General features: G+C 54.5%; 1 long non-coding RNA gene across 3 annotated transcripts; it reads right to left on the minus strand.

The window, feature by feature from the left end:
- Positions 1-15,144: 15,144 nt before the first annotated feature.
- Positions 15,145-18,592, minus strand: LOC109774048 (uncharacterized). 3 transcript variants are annotated; one of them, XR_002235476.4, is made up of 5 exons: positions 18,180-18,592; positions 17,994-18,110; positions 16,165-16,243; positions 15,922-16,086; positions 15,145-15,396 (listed from the first exon to the last, which is right to left on the minus strand). It is a non-coding gene; the product is annotated as an uncharacterized lncRNA (long non-coding RNA). The 3 variants fall into 3 exon arrangements; XR_002235475.4 differs by having other exon boundaries at positions 17,994-18,104; positions 18,180-18,591; XR_002235474.4 differs by having other exon boundaries at positions 17,994-18,590.
- Positions 18,593-19,159: the final 567 nt, after the last annotated feature.

Raw genomic sequence — 19,159 nt, forward strand, 5'->3', positions numbered from 1 at the left:
GCCTCCGGGCAACTTGGCAAAGTTGGGCGGAGGTTTTTTGGCGGTTGTTCATGGAAATGATCATGCAAAAGACAAAGTTAGTCCACGTAGATATATCAAATGATTGCTTTTAGCGTTACAAGTTTTATGCAGAGGGTGCCGACTCGGTTTTGTCCGAGCCCCCTTCAATCTTTTTCGTGTTCCCTCCGCTTTTTGGCTTGTGCTCTCGCTCGCCGGACAGCCGCTCTACGGTCTGTGGCTGAGAGTGGGCCGCGAAGCAGAGAGTACAGTACTCGGAGTCTGGGGGCAGATTCAACTGAGTTGATACTTGTAAGGGAAACGGTCGGGTCGCCCGAAGCGTTTCTCTTCCCGGACGTTTTTCGCGTGGGTGGCCTCCAGCGTTCACTCTTGCTAGCCGGACAGCCGCTCTGCGGTCTGTGACTAAGAGTGGGCCTTTGGTACCGCGCACGCTACTAAGCCGTCTGCGGGAACTAACATCTCAGGCCAAGCGGCCAGCCCCCGGGCCAACTCTGGCTAGCGCCAGGGCGAACAGTGCTGCAACTGTAATAAAATGCGGAGATAGCCCCCGAGCATTGCTCGGGGTTATCTGTGCTCTCGCGGTGAAAAAATATGCGGGTGAGGAGCTCACATTGATTTTCGTGTAGCCGAGGCGGAGTTTGCCGAAGAGAGCCGGCGCAGCTCGGCGCTCGCGGAGCGCACCGGCGCACCCGCTGGGTGTTGCCTTCGAGTCCCCGGGTGCTCGAAGGGGGTTCCCGGCCGGTCAGGCTCGACCGGCCAGGCGGCGAGGCGTCTTGCAGCGCCCTTTTTCTTCATCTGCCGGCTGCTGGCAGCCGGACAAAACTCTTCTCTTGTCTGCAATCTTCCGTGGGGGCGCGCCAGCGCACCCACTGGGTGTAGCCCCCGAGATTCGGGCCGACTGCTGAGCAGTCGGGCTGGATCTTCCGGCAGCTACTTTGTCTTCTTTCCTCGCGGAGGCGCGGCAGCGCACCCGCTGGGTGTAGCCCCCAAGATTCGGGCCAACTGTTGAGCAGTCGGGCTGGATCTCCTGGCAACTACTTTGTCTTCTTCCTCGCGGGGGCGCGCCAGCGCACCCGCTGGGTGTAGCCCCCGAGATTCGGGCCGACTGCTGAGCAGTCGGGCCGGATCTCCTGGCGACTACTTTGTCTTCTTTCCTTGCGGGGGCGCGTCAGCGCACCCGCTGGGTGTAGCCCCCGAGATTCGGGCCGACTGCTGAGCAGTCGGGCCAGATCTCCTGGCGACTAGTTTGTCTTCTTTCCTTGCGGGGGCGCGTCAGCGCACCCGCTGGGTGTAGCCCCCGAGATTCGGGCCGACTGCTGAGCAGTCGGGCCGGATCTCCCGGCGACTACTTTGTCTTCTTCCTCGCGGGGGCGCGTCAGCGCACCCGCTGGGTGTAGCCGTCGGAGCAGGAGGCAGACCAGCCGGCTTGGCACTGCCGACAGCGTGGGTCACCACTGACCGTCCGAGTGGCGAAGCAGGCGGACGGATCATCCGGACGGGTGTTTCTTTTCTTCTCTTTGTCCCAGCCGACTTCTTTCTCTCACTTTTTTTTCGCCAATCGGCTATGTGCAGTCGGACCTTTGACTTTCTCCCCAGCCGGCCCCTACTCCTTTCTTCTTTTAGCGACTGCTTCCAGCACGCAGCAGAACGAGCGGGCGCAGGGGCCGGCCTGGAGCAGCGGCCACCAGGAGGCGGAGGCGCCGCGGCCGGGCACGGGGCGGCCACCCGGAGCAGGCCGGACGGGGGTGGCTCGTCGGAGCGGAGCCGGCGAGCGGGTGCCTCAGGGAGCGGAGCCGGCCGGGCGCAGCGGAGGCGACTGACGGGCGCGGCGAGGAGGTGGGGATGAGCCGGCGCGGGGCGAGCGGGAGTCGGCCACAGGATGCGCTGGTCGCAGCGGGCGGGCTGGGAGGCGGGGCAGCCGGCGCAGCCGGCACGGCCAGGGGCGGATCCGCCAGAGCCAGCGCGCGGCCGCGGCAGGGGCACGAGCCGACGAGGCGCGGGCGGCCAGCTGACAGGCCAGGCGGAGGCGCGAGGTTGGGGGTGGCCGGGACGGAGGAGCCGGCCTGCGCAGGGTGCGGAAGAGGCGGCGAGCCGGCCCGGGCCGGGTGCGCGGGGGTGCTGGAAGCCGGCACGGCCGCGAGGAGGCAGCGCGAAGGCGACCGAGGCGAGGTGAAGCCGGCCCGCGGAAGCCGGTGGGCGGGCGAGGCGTCTCGGCAGGGGCGGAGCCGGCGCGGAAGTGGCGGTGCTCGGGAGCCGGCCGAGCTGGGGGGGAGCCGGCAAGGAGCGACGTAGGCCAGAGAGGGACAAAGTCGGAGGCGGGGGTGCCAGTGACCCGGCGGCCGGGTGCTGCAGGAGTCGGCCGGGCGCGGCGGCAAGGCGGAGTCGGCCGAAGGCACGGCAGCGGCCGGGTGAGCGGAAGCCGGCAAGCCCGGAAGGAGCCGGCCTGTGGCGGGACGCGGCTGCGCACGAGGCGGCCACCCGAAGCCGGCGCGGGGCATAGAGAAGCTGGCGCCATGGCCGAGCGCGTGGGCGAAGCCGGCGAACGGCGAGCTGACCCAGCCTGCGGGCGGGAGGCGGAGCCGGCCCGCGCAGTTGGTGGAGCGGCGATAGAGGACCCGGGAACGCACGGAGGCCGGACGTCAGGCGCGGGAGGCGGCAGGGAGCCGCAGCCGGCGCAGCGGGCGACGCAGCAACGTGGTCGGGGGAGGCGGCGACGGGCGGAGGAGTATCTGGCGCGTGGGAGACCTGCATACGGGAGGTCAGCTCCCGGTGACCCGGCGGACAGGTGCGGGACCGGCGCAGGCGGAGTGCAGGCGTCCTGCAGCAACGCGGGCGCGCGCCTGCGCGGGGGGCTGGATGCGAGCGGGGCCGGGGGAGCCGGTCGGCCTGCAGGGCGAGGCAGACGCCGGCGCAGCTGTGCGGGGCGGACCCGGCGGAGCTGCGGCAGGCAACGGCCACGAGCGGGCAAAGAGCAGCGCCAGCGCGAGGGGCGCGACGACGGCCACGCGTGGAGAGGCGCTTTATCTCGGGATCATCGGGGATTATCTGAGTGATGCACATGCAATATCCGTCTTTGCCTCTGGCCAGTATACGGGTTGTGTTTGACCACGCTTTGACTAGCGTCTAGCTAGCTTGTATGGGCGAAATATGGAGGATCAAAAGCGCATTCCGGCCAAAGAAAGGCGCAGCACGGAGAGGAGCAAACGCGAGTGGTGCGTGGATGGATGCGGCCGACCGAAGCGAGGCACCGCGGGCGGCGCGCGCGCGGACGAACGGCCGGCGTCGCAACGATGGTGATGAAGGCGGCGAGGCCGACGACGAGGACGTGCCGTCCCGCGCGGCCGCTCCGGGGGCGGATCGAAGTCGAGCCCCCAAGCGCTACCGGAGAGACGGCGCGACGCCGCGGCGGTGATAGCGAAGATGGTCCCGCCCGGACTGCGAAACCAGCAGCAGCGTGGTAGCATAGTAGTAGTACCACACCACGGTGGGCGCCAACGGTCGTGGTATTCTCACGGGGGGGGGTGTGTGAGGCGACAGATGCCACAAGGGCTTAGTGTGAGGGTAAGACTGCTGCTGATAGGCCCGGGAGCGGGTATGCGAGTAGTACGCGCTAGTTTACCCAGGTTCGGGGCTCTCTGGAGAGATAATACCCCTACTCCTGCATGTTTGTGTATCTGTAGTATATCTGGTACAGAGTTGCTCCTGGAGCTGTATCTGAGGTCAGTGCCAAGTGCATCTGATCTGGTATATGCATGCGTATGGGGCATGCTAGTGGCCGGCCATGCTCATGGCCGTGAGCATGTGGGTGCTCATGCGTGAGTGTGTGTGAGAGTGAGTCCATCCTCTTGGATGGATGGATGTGTGCCTTTATATAGGCATGGCTAGCTTACTTCCTAAGCTATGTAGTGGCATGGACAAGGGGGTATGGTGGGGTGTCATGCTTATCCCCTGGGTCACTTCATAAATAGTGCCAGGGGACAAGTGACACTATACATGATGGCTGGGGTGACACGTGAATAGTGCTCGGGTACGACCGTCTCGTCGGTGTCTTGTCGGTGTCGAGTCGGGCTGAAGCCGGCAGCCGGCTAGTTGGTGCAGTCGGCAGCCGGCAGTCGGCCAGGCAGAGCAGTCGGACGGGGAGCCGGCAGGAGCAGCCGGGCAGTCGGACTGAGGGGCTTTGCTAGCCCCGATGTCTTGAAATATTGTCTTGCCGTCTTCGGGATACCCGTGGCCAATTACTCCGACACTCATACTTATTTGATGGACACCTTATGTGCGCTAACCATTTTATTTCTAAGTGTCCCTTGTGTTTGCTCGTTTTGCATGTATGCCATCTCGACGACACCTTGGAGTACTTGGATTGTGCCATGTCTTCCACTTCGTCCAACTACAAGTCCATCCACGACAACAGTTTCCATGCTGATGAGGTTTTCGATCCGAGGTCTGATCTTTCCCAAGGGAGGGGAGATGATGCGGAGCATCCTACGATCATCCCCATGTACACTCGAGCTTACGCCATTGGACCTAAGGTGAACTCGCTCCTTTCCGAATCTTCCCTTTCCGCATGTAAGACACGGATGCTACTTCTAGGGAAGACCTTGTGCATACTCAGGTACACCCAAGGAGACCATGGAGAGCCCAAGGACCAAGGCCAAGTGTGCGCGGGACCGAAGGAAGGAGAAGGAAGAAGACCCAGCTACTATAGGCCCCGGACATCCGGCCCGACCCCCGGAAATCCGGCGCCTATCACAGAACGCACCCGAAGCTGAACCCCGTCAGCCCGGACATCCGGCCAGAGGCCCGGACATCCGGCTGTTCGTGAGCCGCCGGACATCCGGCCCCCAGCTCGGACATCCGGCACCTGCCTATGCGCAGAGAACGGGCCAAGGGCCCATGTATCCCCCCTCTCACATACCCCTTCGTGGGCTAACACTATATATAGACCCCCTCCTCCTCCTAGTTAGGGTTAGCAAAGGATTAGCTCATTTAGAGATAGAGCTTTGCTCATCCATATCGGATCTACTCCACGAGAGAGACCGCGGCCCCTCTATAGAGAAGACCCCCATGGATTCAATACCCCCTCTTGGGTGACCCCATCAAGACCTCCTCACGGAGAAGAACCAGTTACCCTTTGTATCATCCGTTGTTGACTTTGGATCGTGTATCTCCCCTTGTGTTTCGAGAATCTAGCATAAGTGTGACTATATCTTGTTGGTTTTGAGAGTTCCTCTTGTGTTTTCCCTCGTTTTCCCCTCGTGTTCTTCGTGTTCTTAGTTGGGATCCGCTCCTTTCGTGAAAGATTGGCCGTATAGGGTTCCACCCTACATCATACAACATCAGGGGATGGCCTGCGAATTCACCTTTCAGGGTAAGTTGATTGTGCCGGCGAGCCATCTTGCACCATTCAAAGATAAAATCATCTAAATCTAAGTTTTTCAACCTGGATCCGGCCCCCGAGATATTGTCGACGCCGATGAATAGGGTGATGGACGCGTACCAAGTTTAGTTTTGATCGTTTTTGCAAGTGATGGAGCTCAAATGGAGTTCGTATGGCCAAATTGTGCTCCGTGTATGGATACAACATCGGGGGACGGCCCGTGAATTCACCTTTCAGGGTAAGTTGATCATACTGACGAGCCATCTTGCACCATTCGGGATGCCCTATAATTTTTCGTGTGCCTAAACATAATGAGGAAGAGCTATATGTACTTTATCATTTAAGAATAATGCATCTGCTGGAGAAAAAGTGAGGGTGGTAGCGGGGCGGGAGTTAGACCATGTAAAGCATGAATTATTGGGTTTCGATACAACGAAGAGCCTCCTCCTTCTGTCCTGACTGAACCTGTAGTCTTTCCGGTTTGAAAATGGAAGGATGGTGCATTGGTCTATATGTTATTTTCCATATATCTGTCTGTGGGTGATGATGCGGAGCATCCTATTGTCATCCCCATGGACCTATCATCGTCTCACCAAGTGCCAAGAGGACCTATGACACGAGCATGATCAAGAGCTCTCGAGACCAACGTGACTTCTTTCCTTTGTGATAGCACATATGATCCACTCGAGACATGGCTACTACCTAAGTCTGGAATGTTGTGCATGATTAGGTAGCAAGAGGACTCTCCTGAAGATGCGCACGAAGACAGACAAGTCCCCAAGTTTATGGATGGAGAGAACCAATGAAAGGAGTCAAGAACAGTTCCCAGGACCCGGACATCCGGCCATGACCCCGTACATCCGGCCCCTGGAGCATCAGCTATAGCACCCGCCTAGCCTCCAAGTACCTACAGGCCCCAGACATCCGCCCACAGGCTGGACATCCTGCCCAGCCCGGAAATCCGGTCCGAAGCCTAGAAATCCGGCACACCCTATCCAAAGAGTACTGAGTCCGACCTCGTGATGAGGACATCAATACCATTGTTACACCCACATCCCCTACTGCTACATATACTGGACCAATTAATAGAGCTCGCGCACGCCAATTAAATTATCAGGTACTTTCATTTCTTGGTAATGATTCTAATGTTCATGAGAATATGATGCTGCCTAAATAGGATACATTTTTTCTTACAAATGAAGGGCCTGGCATGGATAAGAGGGATGAAGACTGGAGCAAGACCATGCATGGAGATGATGGCATGCGCAAAGGGAACAAGAACAGAGTTACAAGTGATGATTTCAGGACTATGAAACCACCATAAGGAGTGCATGAAGCCTTGGACGAAATACACAAGATGCCACTTCATAAATTTCATCCAAAGGCTATTCTAGGTGCTGTGTCACATTATTATTGGGCCAGTTCCTTGTAATTTCGAAATACTTAAGTATAGGCTGTTTTTAGAGTCTGTATGTGTGGGGAAACAAGAGTTAGGGTTGGTTTCGGACCCCTCCTCCGAGGACCACGAAATTCCCCCCTCTTCCTCCATATATACAGCCCTTAGGGCGTCATTTAGACTCTGGGTTTTGTATAGATTAAAAGTTCGCCATTGCTGCAACTTCGCGTACTTTGTTTGTGTTCAACGACCAGACCAAGACGTCACAGAACCCCACTTTCATTAATAAAGCTTTCCTCTTATATTCCCAATATCCAGATTGCAATTTCAATTTCTTTCTTGTTCTTCGTTTGCTTGCAGGAAATAGACATTCGTGGTCAGGTTGATCGTGCTCCGGCATGGTCAATAACCCCTCGGAGTTGGTTTAGCGATTGCTAAGGCGCGACGTCCTCGCACGTTTGTAGTCGGATCGTCAAAGTCTACTCCACCAAAAACGATAGCCACCATCTCATCGAAAGATCGGGCCCCTCGCCTCTGTCAAATGGTATCTACAGTTTTTCGTAGTTTAGATTGAGTCTGTTCTTGATACCTACAGTCCGCGAAAAGCCACATAAAAATTAGGGTTAGTTCATTATATCCGAACCAGTCTGAGCCTTGGATAGTCTTCTTAGCATTTTTCTTTGTTTAATTTGCGGTTGCATCGTCGTGTCTAGTTGCTAGTCTTAGAGTTTAGTGTTTTAGAGTTTTGAGTTCTGGTCATAAGTTGTCATGCCGCCGCCGCACCATCATCATCGCCCCTGCCATCTACCACCACTGCTTATCAGCCACCGATCTGTATCCATATACCACCACCGCTACCATATACCACCAGCGCTACCATATCTTACCATCATATATCCACCACCTATCCGAGTTCTTTTTGTAGTAGGTTTTTTCGAGATCCATCTATTTTCCGATTCATGTTTCCTTGCCTGAGTAGGTTTTGAGAAAAAAGAGTTTGGAGACCCCTGGGCAATTTTTAGGCCAAAATTTTGGTGATGGAAAATATATTTTTCCTATCTTGTTTTTAGGTCCCAGGGAGCGTTTTGAGACACTCGCCATCATTGTGATTTGTTATCGCACTTTTTCGTCGTCGCTACCTTGAGTTCCGAAAAAAGAAATTGTCAAAAAAAATTCATGCCTATCCTGTTAGTTTGACTTGGGAAGAGTTTTGAGACACTCGCCATTATAGTGATTTTTTCGCGAAAAAAAGAGGAGCGCAAAAAAAATAGCGAAAAAAATCAGAGTGTGCTTTTCCCTTGTTTATGTGTCGCGCCGTGATTTTGTTCGTTTTTTAGGCTCGCATCTCTAGTACGGTCTAGCCTAGGACCAGAACAGTACCGTTGTTGAGCGTTTATTCAACTTTGCATCTCTGAATTGATTATCGCTGACCCTTTTTGATGTAGGGTGGAACCCTAAACGGCCGATCTTTCACGAAAGGAACGGATCCCGACTAAGAACACGAAGAACACGAGGGGGAAACGAGGGAAAACACAAGAGAAATCACTAAACCAACAAGATATAGTCACACATATGCTAGATCCTTGAAACACGAGAGGGGATACAAGATTGAAATCCAACAAAGGACGATACAAAGGGTAACCGGTTCTTCTCCTAGAGGAGGTCTTGATGGGGCCACCCAAGAGGGGGTCTTGAATCCAAGGGGATCTTCTCCGTGGAGGGGCCGCGGTCTCTCTCGAGGAGATGATCCGTATGGATGAGCAAAAGCTATACTCACATATGAGCTAAACCAATGCTACCCTAACTAGGAGGAGGGAGAGGTCTATTTATAGTCTTAGTGAAAAGAGGGGCGAAGTGAAGGGGTACATGGGCTTCGGCCTGAAACTGGACGCAGCTAGGGTCCGGACGTCCGTGAGGCTCCGGTCGTCCGGAGGCTCGCGGGGGTCCGGACGTCCGTAGATATTCGGAAATCCATAGTTTAGGTTCTGTTGCCACGGTCTCGGACGTCCGTAGGTGTCCGGTCACCGGTCGTCCGGTCTTCCTCGGACTTCCGCTAATTTCGTTCTGTTGGCGCAGCGTCGGTCGTCCGGGGGGTTCGGTCGTCCGGAGCCTGGGAGTCGTTGGACGTCCTGTCCGGGTCGGTCGTTCGGCCGCTGTAGCATTCGGTGGCCTGGCTTCCTTGGGTTGGTGTTGCCTTCAGGGGTCGAACGTCCGGGCTGGGCCGGTCGTCCGGAGCCTGTAGCTTCCGTGACAGCTCCTCCTCTTGTCCTTCGTACTTGGTGTCCTCGCCGTCTTATCCATTGGATGTAGTTGTTCCATGGCATTTCTCCAAGTACCTAAGCACACATAGTGTTTCCGTTTGAGGTAGTATCCATGTCTCATGTGTCGAAGGTAGTAGTTCAGAAATGAGCGAGTTCACATTATATTCGATATCCTTTGCTCGGGCTCTTGTCATTGGTCCAAGTGGTGTCGTTGGAGGTGTAGATGCGTCCATGGGGATGATCGTGGGATGCTCTGCATTATCTCCCCTCCCTTGGGAAAGATCCGACCTCGGATCGAAATCTTCATCACCATGTGTCGGATATGGGGTTCCGGCAAAACCCTTATGGTTCGAACTCTGGGTTGCGCGCGAAGTTCTTTCCCTCCTGACGATCCACGCCCTAGCTCGCTAAGATCTCGCGGACGAACTCGACAAACTCGCAACACAGAAAGACACGAGATTTATACTGGTTCGGGCCACCGTTGTGGTGTAATACCCTACTCAAGTGTGGTCGTGGTGGATTGCCTCTAGGGCTGATGATGAATAGTACAAGGGGAAGAACGGCCTCCTGAGGTTGAGGTGTTCTTGTGTTTGGTGTGTGGCCAGGGATTTGCTCTAGATCTCACAAGCTCAGGCTTGCTTGCCTCTACTGTGGTGGCTAGTTCTGCTTATATAGGCCGTGGTCCTCTCCCCAAATATTGAGTGGAAAGGGAGCCCACAATGGCGGGCAATTTGAAAGGGGACAGCTAGTACAAGCTATCCTGACAAAAGTGGGCTTCGCCTGCAAAAGGCTCTGGTGGTGACGCCGTCTGGGCTCCATGGTGACCTCCGTCTTGCCGTCCTGCTGGTCTTCGGTCTCGTTGCACAGAATGGAAACCTTTGCTGGATGCCTCAGTACACCGCTCCTGCGCTTGCCTCCTTAGCACCAAAGAGGAAACAAGCACACTGCGCGCTGGCGCCCGCCTGGTGTCGATCATCATGGCTCACATCACGAGAGCCTTGTGAGGTTTCCCCCGCCTTGATATCTCCGCTCCTCGTGAGCCTGCCTGGCGAGGCCGCTCCGGAGGAAGTCTTCCGTTGTCCGCCTCGCGAGGCTTGGCCCCTCACGAGGGTCTTGGATGCCTTGCTGATGAAGATGGGCCATACAGGCCCGCTAGCACAGCCATGTCGTGGGCCGCAGGTAGGCAAGTCTGGGGACCCCCGTTCCCAGAACGCCGACAGTAGCCCCCGGGCCCAAGGCGCACTCGGGCTTGGCTTCAAGGCAAAGCCAAAGGGCAAGTACGGAGCGCCTCGGGCCCCTAAAGCCTGCGGCCTCGGTTGACGCGTGGCGGTTGATTGGATGTGGGCGTCTCCGCTTCCCCATGCTGCCTCGGCAACTGCTCGACTTGACTAGTCCCTGCACCATGCAAGGAAAATCATCATTACCTGTGATCGTGGGAGGCGCCGGTTGGCCTTCTTCTGCTATAAATGGGGAGGGGGGCGGAGGCCCCGTCACCCATCTCTTCTTGGTTCACTTGCTTCTTCCTCCTTGCTCCACCGCTAGCAGCAATGGCGCCCATCCGAAGGTTTCCACTGGAGAGAAGGGAAAAGCTTCTTGCGATGATCCAGGGCCGCTTTCGCCGAAGAAGAGGCCGGTTCACTGTCGTGATGTCGCGGCGTTGCAGGTGGTTATGAGGCCTTGGTACGAGCGGCCTCCTCCTGGGTACCCGCTGCCCTTGTACATCCATGCCGGGGGCTCGGGAGGAAGGAGCAACGAGCGTCGGCGCGCGCACCGCGGCCAGGGTCGACGCGCTGCGGCGACGAGCGCCGTTGCTCCTGGAGTCCATGCCGCGGACTCCTCATGCAAGCTCGTGCTGTGGGCGGCGATGCCCCCAAGTTCCTGGATCCGTCTCCCGCGCTTCTTCTCCGATGTGATGCCGCCGAGGGGGCCTCTCGAGCTCTGGTTGCAGCATGCCGACTGCAAGGCTCCGGTGACCGGAGCAGAGGTTGAAGCAGTCTCCACCGGCAAGGTCTTCATGACCCGCGGCTGGGGCGAGGTCGCGCGGGTTTGCCGCACGGAGGGCACCCTCGCGATCCATTTTGAGTACGACGGCGCCTCCACGCTATTCTTCAAGGTCTTCGATGCGGAGGGTTGCCGCTTGGAGTGCTGCCCCGAAGGGGAGCGCCAAGGTGAGGCGCGCCCCGCTCGCAGCTACTCCAGCAGCAGTGACTCTGGGGAGTCCAGTGGCTCTCCTAAGCTCTACTAGAATCCGGAGACGATCGACGACAGCTACGTGCCCCCGAGCTCTCGCCGCGCCCAATGCCGGGCTGCGGCATCCAGCCGCTGCCGTCGCTGATCTGGATGGGGTCGGCGCCAGCCTCCCGTGTCCCACTGTTGATGATGGCGTACACCACGGGAGGGTGTAGATAGGATTCCTCTAAGTTTTAGTCTTTTTGTTCCATGCGAAGAATCACGGAGTACCCCGTGGGGTTGTGTAAAGGGTCTGTAATGTCTTTTGTGCACATCTTCCTCGTTATGAAAATTTGCGAACGCATGTCCCGTTAAGGCTCGGTCTCCTCTTTCCATCCTCACGATAGCTCGTTGCTCTACGCTGACAGGTCCTGGTCCCCAGGTAGGCTACAGCCGTCGCTGGTATGCCAGGTCGCGTGCCGTGGTCAAGGCCAGGAGGTGTGCGGCCCGAGGTCTAGTAAGAGCCCCTGAGGCGCGATTCTCAAGAGGTCCCCTTTAGCGCTCAAGCAGCCATGGTAAGGCAAGAAAGGAAGGCGACATGGCTGCAACGGGGCTGCGGCGTGCGTGACCCTTAGGCTTCATCAATCAGTCAATCTGAGCGCGAGACTTATCTTGGTGGTTTGGGGTCGATTCCTTGGATGCGCCAGGCTGGCGCGCAAGCTTCCGCAGCATAGCTAGGTCGGGCCCATACGAGTCTCCCTCTTCCCGTGTTCTCCTTAGTTCTCTACGTCCTTAGGTCCCGGCCCTCGAGCGAGCTCAGCCGCCGCTGGTATGCCAGGTCGCGATGCCGTGGTCAAGGACAGGGGGTGAGTGCTGGAGAGCCAGTAAGAGCTCCTGAGTCACGATGCTCAGGAGCTCCCCCTTTAACCTGGAAGCGGATTACACGAGAGAATAGGAAGCTGGCGGTGCCGCCTGCTACCCTCCTCACGAGATCCCTGCGAACCAACACAAGGAAGAAACACGGTTTTGCCGCTTCGGTTGCCAGCCTGTCACTGGTTGCTCCATGAAGAAATTAAGGCACTGAGGGCCTAGTGAGGTGACGTGCGCGGAGCGTGCCGCGAGCCAGAGCTCGACCGCTCAGGTTTGTCGACGTGGCAGGGACGGACCCATGCACCAGCGCCGTGCCTGTGTGAGTAGCCCCCGAGGGAGGTGATAGTCGAGCAGGCAACAGTCATGGACAGGTTAAGCATGAAAGGCAGATCAGCTTGGGTAAACGCAGAAAGATACATGCCACTGGGTCAGGCCCGAGCGTCTTGGGGATGATGCAGCCCGAGGGGCGCCCCCAGCAAGGTAAGCTAAAGACATAAGAAAAGGATACATGCCACAGGGATGGACCCACGCGTCCTGGGAATGATGCAGCCCGGGGGGCGCTCCCAGCTGAATGAACTTGGAAAATGTCACCTGGTTCTGTCGACGAAGGAGAGTTGGTGCAGCTGAAGGCGTGCAACGAAGGGGTAGCTCCTCACGAGCCACCGGGGCCCTGAGCCTCAGGAGGCTCCGGGGGCTCGGGCGGTTGTTGGAGGACCATCTCCATCTCCGCCAAGACGGCATGGTGCCTGGCCTCCCGAGCCACCAGGACACGCCGCAGGTTGCGCTGATAGGCGGACGACACGCTCGGCAGGCCGAAAGGCATGCGAACATAGCTGTGCGGCGGTGCCTCGCAGCGTCCCATGCGCGAAGGCCAGAAGAGCTCCTGAGAAGCGGCTCTGTTGAGCCCAGGAACGTCGATGCAGACGCGCAGCCCGACAACCTCGCCTGGATGGGGAGCTGCGCTTTGTGAGTGGCGGTCGCCGCGCATGGCCCTTGCCTCTTGCAATTCCTGGGTGGTCTTGGTGATGAACTCCTGAACGGTGGGTGATCCTTGTCGTGTGCCTTCCTGAGGAAAACGTGCCGTGAAGCACGCCTCCAAGTGGTGCCCAAGTGCCTCCCTCATGATGTGGGCAAGGTCTGAGGCCTTCCAGAAGAAAGCCCCCGAGCCCTACCCGAGGAGGGTGCTGGGCGCGCCTTCCTATGCGATGGAGGGAGGCGCCCCTGGAGCGGGCGCTGATCCTGACGAGGTTCCAGCCGCGACGCCACCCTCCTGAGGTCCGGCACGGCGCATCTGCTTCTTCTTCTTGGGGATGGCCTCTGGAGGGCCATCACCCTGGCTGTTGGGGTTGTCGATCGCTGCAGGTTGAAAGGCGCGCTCGAGGGAGCACCCCACGTCTCTTTCTTCGCATGGGACTGTGATGATTCCGCCGCTTCCCGGCATCTTGAGGACATTGTAGCCGTGATGGGTGACGGCCATGAACTTGGCTAGGGCAGGGTACCCAAGGATGGCATTGTACGGCAGACGAATGTGCGCGACGTTGAAGTCGAGGAGCTCGGTGCGGTAGTTCTTGCGTTCTCCGAAGGTGACAGGGAGGCGGACCTGCCCTATCGGCATGGTGGAACCGTCGGTCACTCCTGAGAAAGGCTTGGTAGGCTGAAGCTGGTCATATGGGACTTGGAGGTTGTCGAACGTATCGACGGACAGGACATTGAGCCCTGCGCCGCCGTCGATGAGGGTCTTGGTAACTTGCACATTGCTGATGACTTGGGAGCACATCATCGGGAGGGCGCCAGCGGTAGTTGCGCACTTGAGCTGATCTACCGAGTTGAACGTAATGGGGCACTGGGACCATCTGAGTGGGCGTGCGGCCTTGAGCTTGGGGAGGACTGCATTCACTTCACGAGCAAACTCCTTGAAGATACGCTGCGAGGCTGGGGCCTGGGCTTCGCCCAAGACGCAGGCGATAGCGCGCGGCTCCTGGAAGCCCCCAGCCCCCTCGTCTTGATGGTGGTCGTCGTTCCTTCTTGGCGGTGGCGGCAGCGGGGGAAGACCGGCGTTGCCCTAAGGGCGATCCTCATGAGGCTGGTCTCTCCAGGCACCCTCGCGAGGATGATCCTGCCAGCGGTCCTCACGAGGCCGGTCGTGCCACTCATAGCGCGGGTCGCGGTCGTCCCAGCGTCCGCCACCACGTCCTCCTCCACGGCCGTAGCCCCGGTCGCTGCGCTCGGGGCGTCGACTGAAGCGTCCTTCACGAATGGCTCTGAGCTCTTGACAGTCCACTACAAGGATCCGGGTCTATTGCAACAAAAGCATTTGTCGCAATAAGGACCCAATTGTCGCAACAGGTACCTATTGCCACGACATGGTGTTCGTTGCTAGCCGTTGCGACAGGACGCATGGTAATAGGTTATTGCCACAAAAACATAAACGTGGCAAGAAAGCGTGCTATTGCAACAACCATGTTGCAAGTTGCCACATTTTTTCTCGTGGCATCGTGCACTTGATGCCACAATTTGGTTTGTGGCAATAGCTTAATGCAACATATAGCGAACCATGGCGATTTAGTTGTTTGTGGCGATAGGCATTTGTGGCAATAACCTATACCAACAACTCTTTTTCATGGCGCGTGCTCTTCCGTGGCAACACTCAATTGTGGCAATACCCTATGGCAACAACTCTTGTTTTTGTGGGTATAGTCCTTTCGCCACGAACCCTATGTTTGTGGCAGTAAAGTATGGCAACGACTCTTTCAGACGTGGTAATACTAAAATTGCAACATACTCCTTTTGGTGGTGATAAATAGTTATCACAACAGGCAGACTGTTTGTGGTGAGAGGTTGTTGCGACAATATGAACGTTTCATGGCAAAAGGCCTATTTCAGCAAAACTGAATTCCATGGCGACAAGTAGTTATCTCAATGGACTGAGTTTTTGTGGTGATAAGTTATTGCGACTATATGAAGTGTTTCATCGCCACAGCCTAGTGCTACAAAACAGGTCAGCGTGGCGACTAAGATTTGACGCAACGCTAATTTTTCGTGCTGCCAACATGTTGCAACCAAAAGTAGTTTGTGGTAATAGCCTACTGTAGCCGAAAAAATATACAGGCATTCAATTACAAAATTCAAATAATGCATGTATGATGTAGATTCATCAGACATCAAAGTTTGCATACCCAATATCCATCACAATAAACTGTAATATAATTTAGCATGCATTCAACATACTGAATGTGCCATCCTAATTAAGAGCAAAGATTAAATTGTCCGTGGTCTAGAGTCCATTCCAGCTAAATCTTTGGATCCTGCTATGAAGAAATCAGAAGTTTATTTAGCTCAAGTTAATTGAAAATAGAAAATACTTAGTCAGGAAAATAAAGAAACAACACAACGACTAATTAGCAGAAAGATATAACCACTATCATGACAATTGTATAATTACTATATTCGTGCATGCATGGGTATCTTCCTGACAAATTGTCATGACCACAACAGCTAGCAAGCAAATTCTTGTGCCTGTTGTACTACTCCATCAACAATTAGGTGCTATGCAAAAAGAATTGGATAATTTTACAAAAGATTTTGTAGTTCAAACACAAGAATAATTACCTAAATTAATCAAACTAAATTTCTCCGAAACAACTACATGCTGGCGCAAGTTCACAATTTCTAATGGTGAGAAAACTGTTCTATTTCTGGCTTCCCTACTGTATGTGCTTCAGCAACAAAAAAAGTACAATAGTGCAAGCAAGTAGATGATTGCACATTATGAAGGCCATTTACGTATCAAATAAAGGCCAACATGAAGACAAACCAAGCTTGTGACTTACCATTGCTCGAAACATTTGAGAATTCATTGTTGCAACTTGTATGAGCATATTTGGAGCAATTACATTGTGCCTTGTACCTAGAGTCCCAGTAGTACTAGCGGTATGTAAAAGAGAATTTTGCAAGTTTGGATTCCTATTTTATTTGCCAGTCCTTTTCTTAGGCATCTGCAAATAGAAGTGCACTTTCAGCAATGCAAGTAAGCAAACAAATCTGACAAGTTCGCAAGCATATGGCATAATCACCTTATGTGTTTGCGTCTATTGGGCTCCCATCTGTTGGATCACCAGTAGGATCTTGCATTGAATTCATCATTGTGCCCTTCTGTACGTAATATCATAATTTGAGTCAATTTCAGAAGAAACGCGATACTTAAAGCAGGCATAAAAAAGTAACCGGAAAAATATCTATTCAAGTCTATATTGAAGCTGTTGTAAGAAAAACTAAGCTAGGCTTCAAAGATTAAATGAAATCAAATTGTGTTATAGCGTGCAGAACAAAAGCATGCAGAACAGAAGTCTTTTAGCATAACATATGTCTATAATTTTGATTTAGAAATTGAAAGCTAGGCTTCAAAGATCAAATGGAACATATATATGTGTACATCAATAAAATGTAATCAAGTGTATACTAAAGCTGTGAGGCATACACCTGACACACCAATTAGAGCCCATCCTGACAAGGCTACTCCCAATACATACAGATGCAGTAACCTAGCCCGAATGTGGTAAGCAAACTACCAAGGTTAAATAAGCTGAATGTGGCAGTATGCTTTAGTATAGGCACATACGCTTTTAAGAAGTCCGGACAGTGGTTCTGGTATTAGCTTAGTAATATTTTACATAGTGAAAAGGAAAACTTGGGACTATTTACACCAAATGTGGGACACTCCAAAATACAAAAATAAATTAGTCCTGGTCGTGGCCGTGGCTGCTATGGCTGTGGTCACCGTGGCCGAGGCCGTGACGGCATTGATGACAGCAGGTCAACCGTCTCTCAGCTCGGCATGAGTGCCGCCACCACCGCCAGCAAGGGGGCATGTTGCATCCCCGGGGTTGTTGCAGTGGCGGATCCAAGAAATCAACTTTGGTGTTAAAAAATTCACCCTAACATCAACTTTTTTTTTTCGTTTTAGCCTACATTTTCTTTAAAAAAATTAATTTGTTATTCTTTTATTAATGGAATCAATTACCATCAGGACAGTTCTATTTACAAAGATACATCTCTAAATCCAAACAGAAGCTACACATGAATGCAATTTCAAATTGGAACTTTGGAGGGGATTGGTGAACTGTTGGCTTGCTTAGACTAGTTTATCTGGACTGAAGCTGAGTTGTTAACTCACTCCGCGTACTCTCTGAAGTCTGAACTCAAGCATGTACGCAGTACTTTTTGTCATATACCTATGCCAAATATATTGCTGGAAAGGGGGCACTGCCATGGCCATGTCATCCACCGCCACCTGCTGCCCCTCCTCCTCGTCTCCCCATGGCCGCCAAACCAAGATGGCTTGGTCTAAACGCTTAAACTATAATCTAGTTGGGTTGGAATCTAAAGGCAGTCTGTACACATTGCTTGCACATGTCAAATGAGCGATGAATGAACTACTTTTCCAGCACAACAAGCAAACACTCCATTCACAATAGAAGAAAGTCTGATTTTACACAAGCAAAGGTTAAAGTTTGAATGTTTAGTGGCACACATAATATAACAGTAAAAAAGACACAATTGTAGCATCAGATTGGCAGCAAGATTTTCTTATTCTTGGGCATGGAGAGCTCTATATAAACTGAACCAAGCTAATGGATCAATTTGGCGTAAGCAGGACCAACCCAAAACCATGGCAAAAAGAGGGTTGAAAGCTAGCTCAGTTGATGAATTTGTTACAACTGAAAAAATAGGGCCTAGACCATCTCTGAAACCAACCATCCCTGGATGTACATAGTAAACTGAAACCAAATCCAAGCTACTCCATGGATAGGATATGATAGGATCGTCAAAGCAAACTAGTTTGTTAGCTATAGGAAGGGGGGACTAAAACGCTGCAAGGAGGAAGGAAGGGTCGTGGCCTTACCACCGCTTTGGTGCAGGGGCGCCGGAAATGGCTGGCAGTGGCGGATCGGACTAAACGGGAAGAGAAGGGAGGCCCTGACTGTTTCATGGCGGCGTCCCTGCATCTATCAAGCTGCAGCTGCGTGGCGAAGGAAATTAGGGGAGGAGATCAAATCAAATCGAAGAGAAAGGATGGGCGAGGGTTGACCTTGAAGCGCAGCCATGTGTGTGCCCATGTGGCTCTCATGGCCTCCATCGACGGATGGTCGATCTGGGATCGGAGGAAGCAGCCTCCCACATTGACCTCCGTCATGGGATCCTTGACGAAGCCCTCTTCTCAGCCATGGGAGGAAGCTAGATAGGGAGGAAGAGGACGCCGGTTCTGGCCGTGGCAGATCTGACCGCCGCCCGACCCGCATCAATGGTACCGGCGCCACGTGCACTAGGTTCGCCTTAAGGGAAGTCCCCGCCTCTGGGGACGAGGATGTCGTCGCGGCGGTTGCGGGACACATAGGGGCAGATGGCCATGGATGGGGAGGTGGCGACGGTCGTGGATGAGGAGGGGGAGGATCTGAAAGAGGAGGACGGCGAGATCAGGGGAGTCGGGGCGGATAAAGGGGAAGGAAGAAGCCGGCGGAGATCTACATAGGAGTTGACTGCTTGCCGTTGGATCACGGAAGAGTAGACGGTCTGGATTTGTGATCCGTGGGTTGGCTCGCTTCACCAATCACATCGCAAGTTCTTCCTGTCGCTGGATTGCCACGTCAGCACCATCCATCCATCACGGTCTAAATGGTGTATAAGAACGGAGCAAATTGTTCGAACCTTGACGATTATGGTGACGGTCTCTCTTTGTCTGTCATGATGGGTCTATGATTTGGGGTGCCATCCTCATGTTGCTTATATATGACGGATTTTGTGACGAACCAGATAAATCGTCATAAATAATGCAGTTTCTGGCAATATCATCACAATTCCATCATGGATTAACATGTTTTTTGTAGTGGGATGACCGGATGAGCGGTACGGGTTCGAGAGAAGGTGCGGAAGCTGCCGGGGAAGAAGAACCAGCGGCTGGTGCACGCGCGGGTGCGGGTCGGCGCATCGCTCGAGGCCGTCTGGGCCATGCTCACCGACTACAAGGACCTCGCAGGTTTCATCCCCGGCCTCTCCGAGTGCCGCCTCCTC

Source organism: Aegilops tauschii, chromosome 5 (genome assembly GCF_002575655.3).
Source record: "Aegilops tauschii subsp. strangulata cultivar AL8/78 chromosome 5, Aet v6.0, whole genome shotgun sequence".
NCBI lineage: Eukaryota > Viridiplantae > Streptophyta > Magnoliopsida > Poales > Poaceae > Aegilops > Aegilops tauschii.